Source organism: Nelumbo nucifera, chromosome 2 (genome assembly GCF_055504915.1).
Source record: "Nelumbo nucifera cultivar China Antique chromosome 2, China Antique-T2T, whole genome shotgun sequence".
NCBI classification, from domain to species: Eukaryota; Viridiplantae; Streptophyta; class Magnoliopsida; order Proteales; family Nelumbonaceae; genus Nelumbo; species Nelumbo nucifera.
In genome coordinates, this window is record NC_142650.1 from 91,683,531 (window position 1) to 91,692,845 (window position 9,315).

Below are 9,315 nucleotides of genomic sequence, written 5' to 3' on the forward strand. Positions count from 1 at the left end.
ATTTTGGTTTTTCTATTATTCGATTTCAATTTGGTTTGGTTTTTAATCGAATAAACCGAATGCTCACCCCTACATTTGTAATATTATATCTTAATCATATTAACAAAAAATAAGTATGATGAATAATAATTATTTTATTAGTGATAAAAATTAAATTCAAATTTTAAAACCAACCTGAAAATGAAACCACTTTCATATCTAGATGGTAGGTCAACGATCTAATCTTACAGGTAAAATGGGTCCAATCTATGATTTCATAACTAAGTAAAAAATATTAAAAAATATATAGAATCTCAAACAAAAATATAAGCTTTGTATAAAGCATTTTGGTACAATTCTAATGTTATATCTTCATAATATTAAATATGAAAATAATAATTTCTTTTATTAATGATGAAAATGGAATAGAAGATTTAAGTAGAAAATGCAATTAAAATAATACTATTAAGTGCATTCAATTATTACCTCTCATTAAGTCTCACATTTAAGTCAATAAATAAATCACATTCTCTCTCTCTCTCTCTCTCTCTCTCTCTCTCCTTCAATCCAATATTTATACTTTTGTTTCTCATCATTAAATTCCACTAATAAATCAATACACAATAGTTATTAATATAATGAAATTTTATATTTTTAAAATAAACTTACAAATGAAATCATATTTTTCCATCTAGAGGGTAAGTAGTTCAACCATTTGGATCAAATGGACAATTCCATGATGTCATAAATAAAAAATAAAATTAAAAAATAAAAATATAAAAACTATAGAAAATAAAAATTTTTAAAAAATTTGGACACATTTCTATTATTATATATTTGTCATATTAAAAAACAAGTATGATAAAATAGACATAATTTTATTAATGATGGATACAAAATATTGAACTTAAAACCAATGAGAAATTAAACAATTTTCCTATCTGGGAGGCGGATTAGTGGTTCAACCTTTCAGATCAAATGGGTTATGATGAGGGAAGATTTGGCCCTCCATTGACCTAGCAACACGTTGCACAACAAGACTGCCGCATGACACCTCAGCGCCACATGAATAGTTGCGGATCCCACTAAGTCAAGGAGGCACACCTTGGAACTAGTCCAAGCACCTCGTTCACAACTCGGGCACCTCAGCAGGGTGGCTAGCAACACCTCATCCAGGGCCGACCTATGGTACCTCATAGTTATTGGTCCAATGGATCTCGGCGTGAGGAGCGACCTCCTCGAGAACTTTCCGACCTGTGGTACCTTGTCAGTACTGATCGAAGTGACCTCGGTGTGAGGAGTGACCTCCCTCGATGACTTGCCGACTTGACTAAGGTTTAGGTGGCGACCTGCGAGACGTGCTCTCCGACCCCCTTTGCATGCATCATGTCACCCCCAGGTCTCTTGGATGTTGGTTCCCACCCTGAATGTTACGAAGGAAACCGAATAAGGCACAAAGCTTGGTTTACATGTGTGACTACCTCTGATGACTTCGTACCGGTTAGGCACGTCTTCCCGAAAATCTTGGATGTGGTATGTGAAGCCCACGTCAAACAACGCATATATAAAGGTCTCATCTCCTCCCTAAGATAAAAGGTACGCATGATTTAGCTCTCAAATACCAATAATCTTGCTTCCAGCTCTCTAAAACCTCCAACTCATTAAATTAAGCATCAGAGTGTCCACACAGGAAAGCACCCCGGACACTTTGACCTATCTTCTTGTAGCTCGACCGGGCAACCTCACTAGCCTGACATCTGAGTTGTCCTCCAGCAGGGAGCACCAGATCATGCATCATCAATTGGCGCCGTCTGTGGGAACCATTACACAAAAGCTAAGTTCTCATCCGTTCTCTGAGCCTCAAGTAATGGCATTCTCAAGCAACAACAACAACACCTGGATCGAAGGAACCCCCAGGGGGGTAGAATTAGAATGATTGGCCCGACCAAGTTCTAATAGCCTTGCCCGGACAAAATCTCTTGGCCCTGACTGTGAGGCCACTCCTGCGTGTTGAGCCCTACATTCTCTCTACGAGAGTTGAAGACCAACAGACTGTGAGGCCACCCTCGCAGGTCGAGCCCTCTATGGTTCCCATGGGAGTTGATGACTAACAGACTGTGAGGCCGCCCCGCAGGTCGAGCCCTCCATGGTTCCCGTGGGAGTTGATGGCCAATAGATTGTGGAGCCACCCTCGCAGGTCAGCATTGTCGAGGTGACAAGGTGTCTATAGGCCGAGTTGCTGAGAGTGAACTGGTTTGTTAAAATTTCGGCGACCTAGATGAGCCAACTCGCAAGATGTAATCAGCCCGGACGAGCTTTAGTGGTCTGGCCTAGATTGTCTCCCAACCCAACTACAGAGCCTCACTATTGATCGAGCCCTCCATGTCTCTCGTGAGAGTGGGCAACGAGCTGAATGTGGAAGCAGCCTCACAGGTCGAACCTTTCATGGTTCCCGTGAGGGTAGGCAACCCATAGACAGTTGAGCGATCCCCTCAAGGTGAGCCTCCATGGCTTTCGGAGTGGATGGCCAGCAGTTCTAGGAGCGGAATAGCACATGTGTGCCATTGACTTGCGAACACAAACCCAAGAGAGTCAATCCTATGTGATGGTATAGATGCAACTGCGTTTAAAGCTACTATAGAATGACCATCCACTTTGGCGATCTGGTTAAATTGAACTCTAAGGGGAAGCCAAAACCGCTTTCAACATCAAGGCCCCTAAGCCGATCTCGAAATGCGTTGGGAACAGGTAGTCCACCCTATGCAGGTTGGCCCCCATCTATCTAGCTTGACATCGTTTTAACGGCCTAAATTATAACCGCTTTGGCAACTTGGATGAGCTGACTCGCAATACGTGCATGTCGACGAAAATCTATTAAGGGGAAGCCAAACTGCTTTTAGCTAAGGCGCCCAATGCCTGTTAGACAGTTTTGTATGCCCTTAGCTTCAATCAGAATGATGTACTTTATGAGTTTATTGTAAATGAATAAAAGTGCATATTTGATTCATGTTCCCTTGGTATGTTTCTGTGTAATACCCTTAAACTAGACACTTAATGAGACTAGTGTTTGTTTAGAATGTTCACAGCCAGTGGATTGGTCTAGGGAGACCTATCCTGACAAGGTTGACACTGTGGTGCCACCAAGTCGATTGGGGTGGCCTGTTTCAGCTGCCAAGGTGAGACCCTAGGCACATACAGTGTAGGATTAATTGAATCTATGAACTGGACCAGATTTCCAGTATTGCCCTGGACCTTGGAGATTGATGGGCAAAACTGGAAAGTTACACCCGACCCCTAGACTCGATTATGATACTGCACTAGGTGTCGGATTGGGCTGTCTTTGATGTACCAATCAGTGAGATCCTTAGCGGGGGTCAAAACCTGGGTATGTTGGGATAGTCCGAGAATTCATCTGAGTGGGTGATCATAGTGACAGGATCAGCCCCTTTGTCGGACAAAGGTAATGATCGGGGATTTTCTCTCACTGATGGAAACCAAGACTGCCGGTAGCCGATTTCAACCGTTGAGATTTGTTTTGCAAAGTATATTTTATATGAGATTTAAAAGTATATATATTATGGTTTCTAAAATGTTTGCAAGAAGGTTTTAATTCCCGGGATCCATATAAGCAGAGAATGCAACACTGTTCCTTGCAGCCGAGGGAGAGGTCCTCTCTTGTCGGGCAGTGTATGATCATTATGGGCTGAGAGGTTAAGTGTAAGACCATTGACGATAATACCTGATGGGCTAATCTTGCATCTGTCCACAGTCCCTGGGTGTTAAAAGGTGCCTTGGCCAAGGGACCACTTAGGGTAAGTGTTGGGCCCATAGAGCCCATTTGATGGGTTTCAGGGGGTGCACTGTCCTTAACAGTGTATTCGGCCAGGCCTTGTAACAAAGGCTGGGCTAAACCCATGTGGCTGATGTGTAGATCAATGCTTGGGTCCCACGCCATACAAGGAAGCCCAACTGGGCAGCAGTTAGGAAGGTTAAGTGAGCACATAAGCTTAATGGGCCTAAAGCCCATTTCGAACTGGGCTATTTATTTAGTTAATAATGGGGCGAATTCTGAGATGGATTAGCAGATAGGATAGGGTCTTGACCCTATCCACTCAGGGAGTCCAGATCTGAATGTGATTCAAATCTAGAAACCTCCTAATGAGATTAGGAGAAAGATAATCTAATCTGTAGATAAGATAAAGGTTTATCCTTATCACCTGAAGAGAAGGCTGATCCAAATATGATTTGGATAAGCAGTTCCTAATGGGATTAGGAGCTGATCCTTTAGGTTAACAAAAGAAGGAGGGGGCGGCAGCCTTTAGACGAATGAGATATTCAAATCCTCTTTAGTGCTGAAATCAAGAATGAAGAATTAAGCATCACTGTAGAATTCGTTCTTGCCGCCTCCCTGTTCTTGCTGCCCTGTTTTTCCAGTTCGATCTCCAGTTGTGGGAGAAGTCAAGATTTGATCTTGATATCAGTTCTTGGAGGAAGAATTGATAGGAAGCTGTGCTCACGTGCCATCCTGCTGTTTCTTGCGAAGGACAGAGTTCTTGGAGAAGAACACTACTGATTCTGCTCCATCCTGCACTGCGCCATCTTCAGTGGGAGCAGTCTTTGGATCCTTCCTTGGGCGTGAACACTTTCGTTGGGGGATACTGTTTCTCTGTATCAGGTATAATCCTCTCCTACTCCTTTTGGTTCAGATTTGGTTCAGTTTATGGTTCAAGAATGATCCTTGAAAATATGATTTTCTAAATAGGGAATGCGATTCCCAGTTGAAGGGAGAGAAAATTTTTTTAAATTTGCCCCTTATTCCGCAATCTTTGGGCATCCATGGGATGAATCTCTCATCCCCTTCAATGCCGACCTTGGGATACATCGGTAGTTTGACATCTTGACATCGTTTTGACTGTCAAAATTACGAGTAACCACTTTGGCATCTTGACCCAATCGAATTCTAAGGGTAAGCCAAATCGCTTTTAGCATCGAGGCCCCCTAGCCGACATTGAAACCCATCGGCAACAAGTAGGTCGACCTATGCAGGTCGGCCCTCATCTATCTAGCTCAACAGCGTTTTTGACTTTGTCGCTACTACACTACATTGATCTCAAAGGACAAAGTTATCTCATTGCCAACCTGATAAAAAAAGAAAGAAAAGAAACGGAGGAAAGGAAGACTTCAGAGAGGATTTCATACAACCAGCGAAATAGAGAGCAAGTCACATCGGGCCTCATCTCAAACAAGCTACACTCTTCATTGAATTGACCTTGACTCGAGTGTGGAGGGCAATTGATGAGGGCAGATTTGGCCCTCCACTGACCTAGCAACACGTGGCATGACAGGACCGCCACATGACACCTCAGCACCACACGAATAGTTGTAGATCCCACTAAGTCAAGGAGGCATACCTTGGAACTAGTCCGAGCACCTCATTCACAACTCGGGCACCTTGGCAGGGCGGCTAGCAACACCTCATCCAGGGCCGACCTGTGGTACCTCATTGTTACCGGTCCAATGGATCTCAGCGTGAGGAGTGACTTCCTTGAGGACTTGCCGACCTATGGTACTTTGTCAGTACCGGTGGAAGTGACCTCGGCGTGAGGAGCGACCTCCCTCGATGACTTGTCGACCTGACTGAGGTCCAGATGGCAACTTGCGAGACGTGCTCGTTGACCTCCTTTGCATGCATCATGTCACTCCCGGTGCGTGAAGCCCATGCCAAACAACACATATATAAAGGTCTCATCTCTTCCCTAAGAGAAAAGGTACACACAATTTAGTTCTCAAATACTAGTAATCTTGATTTCAACTCTCTAAAACCTCCAATTCGTTCTTAAGCATCGGAGTGCCCACACCGGGTAAAGCACCCCGAACACTTTGACCTATCTTCTTGCAGATCGGCCAGGCAACCTCATTAGCCTGACGTCCGAGCTATCCTCTAGTAGGGAGCACCAAATCAAGCATCATCAGGTTAACTCATGATGTATAATTAAAAATAAATTTTTTAAAATAGAATAATACAAAAAATACAAAACAATTTTGGGCATATCTATAATATTATATATTAATCATATAAATACAAAATAAGTACCATGAATAATAATTATTTTATTAGTGATATAAATTAAATACAAAATTTAAAACCAGTCTGAAAATGAAACCAATTTCATATCTAGATGGTAGGTTAACGATCTAATCTTTTAGGTTAAATGAGTCAATCTATGATGTCATAATTGAGAAATAAATATTAATAGAATATATAGAAACTCAAAGAAAAATATAAGCTTTGTATAAAGCATTTTGATACAATTATAATGTTATATACTCATAATATTAAACAAAAATAAATATAAAAATAAGAATTACTTTTATTAATTATGAAAATGGAATACAATATTTAAAATCAACCAAAAAAGCAAAATGGTTTTTTTCCATCCAAGTGGTGGATTAGTGGTTCAATTTTCCATATCAAATGGATCAAACACATGATGTTATAATTAAATAATAAAATACACAAAATTATAGAAAAATATAGATAAATTTGGGTACATTCTATGATACTATATATTCATCATATAAAAAAAGTGTGATAAATGAGAATTATTTTCATTAATGATGAAAATGGGATAAAAATTAGGAAAAAAATAAAGCATTAATGTTTAACACATGACTCTACTAGCCATGTCAAATGGTTCCATGATTTAATTAGCTAGGACGTCATAGGCAAGTGGTATGGTGGTAAATGAACCTACAAACTTGAATTGGGTGGTTGGATAATCAATCTAAAAAATTGATTTGACCCCAATATTAAAAACCAATATCAAACAATTTATTGAATTGCATTTCCTCTTGTTAAATAAGTAATTTTTATTATGTCATAATTAAATAATAAAACATAAAAATATAGAAACTTTTATAAATTTTATGGAAAAATTTGAACATGTATTAATATTATATATTCTTCATATTAAAAACCAATATCAAACAATTTATTGAATTGCATTTCCTCTTGTTAAATAAGTAATTTTTATTATGTCATAACTAAATAATAAAAAATAAAAATATAGAACTTTTTATAAATTTTATGGAAAAATTTGAACATGTATTAATATTATATATTCTTCATATTAAACAAAAATGTATTTGAAAAAATGAGAGTTATTGTTAGTAAAAGCAGAAATAGCTAAAATACAAAAAAAACAACAAATTAATGTATTAACCATAGCCCATTTTCGTGGTTAAAGCATACTAAAAAAATGTATCCAATTGACAAACCAATAAATCCAATTCTATGGTTCAACCGCATGTTAAAAACTTTGACTACTACCTTATACTAAAAAAACAATATATATACTATCACATGCAACACGCGTGCACTTTTACTAGTACCAATCAATAAAAAATGGATCATGAGACATCATGATTGAAATCTTAATTTAACATGTCACGAATATTAATTAATATACTATAATTAGACCATTTAACCAAAGTGGCCATTGGGTCACGGTTTAGGTTAACCAGTAACTAGCCCATTTAAATCATGAAAACCTTTCGTTTAATCATTTAACCAAGATGCAGAAAAGTCAGTAGATCATTGATTCAACCCAATTTTACAGCCTACTGTTGACTCAGACAGTCGGACCGATTGATCCTTCACCACGGGTTTGCTTTACCCCAAATCTGGAAAGTGTAAAAAACAATCCGGCTCAGGATAGGCCAACTCCTGATTTGGTCCATTTTTTATTTTTTATTTTTTAATTTAAACCATGCCCAATGTGGCCCGCCACCATAGACTTTAAAAAAAAAACTAATAATACTTCAACACCATGTCCTGCAGCCAACTTAGGCGATGTTTGGTTGGACCATTGGAGGAATCGATTTGCTCATTCTAGCTTTTAAATTCGTTACATCAACTGATGTTCCAAATTGTGTGGAAATGTTTATATGGTAAGATTGGTTCCTCAAAAATCAATGGAACAATTGGTTATTCCTACTTTCCATGATTTAGGATGTTACCTGCAGTTTTGGGAGATGGTCTCGCAAACTGTTGGGGTGGGGTGATTTTCAAATTGATTTGTGAAATGGCAATGACATGTTTATGATTTAAAAGTATACTTGTCAACATTACTTCTACCAAACATGTTTTATTGAATAAATCAGTGATTCCTCAAAACCCTCAAAAGTTACTCTTTTTCAAGGGAACAATTTTGGTTAATTGATTCTGCAACCAAACACCCAAGAGGGTTCTTTGAAAGTTGCACACATTAGGAGTATCTTCCTACAAATTTGACATACATGTACGCATAAGTTTTTGCTTATAGGAGATGTTGCCTCAATTGTATTGGGAACATCACAAAATCAATTGGTCAATGATGAAACAGGATTGGAAGGCCAGTAGTAACCACAAATTATTCTTGTTGTTACTAGTAGCAGTTTCTATGATGGTACAAAAACGGGAGTTCACATCTCCGCCATGTATTAGGAACATCATCCGATGATAATATTAGAACCGATGATGTCATCATCGGGAGATATTCCCAATACAAGGTGAGATGTGCTGTGGGACCTTGCGGGGCAGAGATGTGAATTCACAAAACAGGTCCTGGTAGAAGGTAGTGGAGTTAAGACAAACTACACAGTGGGTCTATATCTACTGCAACTTCCAACTTGGTATCAGCTACCAACACGTGGTGCTAATAGTGTCCCAATCAGTCATTGCAACCGTATATCGGGAACATCTTCCCATGAATGACAAGAAAGATATTTTCAACGTGCGACTGCAGTGACATTGGAACAGTGTCAAGTGTGTTTTATTGGTAATAAATCCCTATCCACGACTGCAAGCATTCATAAAAGTAAAGCGTTGATATTGATCATCAATGGACGACTTTATAAGTCAGGTCTACATCAAATCACTCGTTCAAATGGATTCCCAATTTCTACACATTCATCTCCTTTGTGTTGATAAAAATTCAAACTCTAAACAAGTACTAGGACAAAGGGATGCTACAAAAAATGGGTATATTTGTTGCTAATTTTACACATATATATACCAACAATTTTATTAAGAGCAAGAGAAAACAATGCACAACTACAAGTAGCAAAAGTAGTCAATAACTTCCATATGAGATGACATCTATGTGACCCTTTTCTCCGTATAGAAATCACCAACTCAAATAGCCCTCTACAAATGTGGCAATAGAACCAAAACAAGACAACAAAGAAATATCTGAAACCAAATAGCAAAATGAAACTACATCTCCATCAAGGATCTCTAGTGAAGATCCATCATTCCATCCTCTGCACTCCTTCCTAGCAAACCCATCTACAATA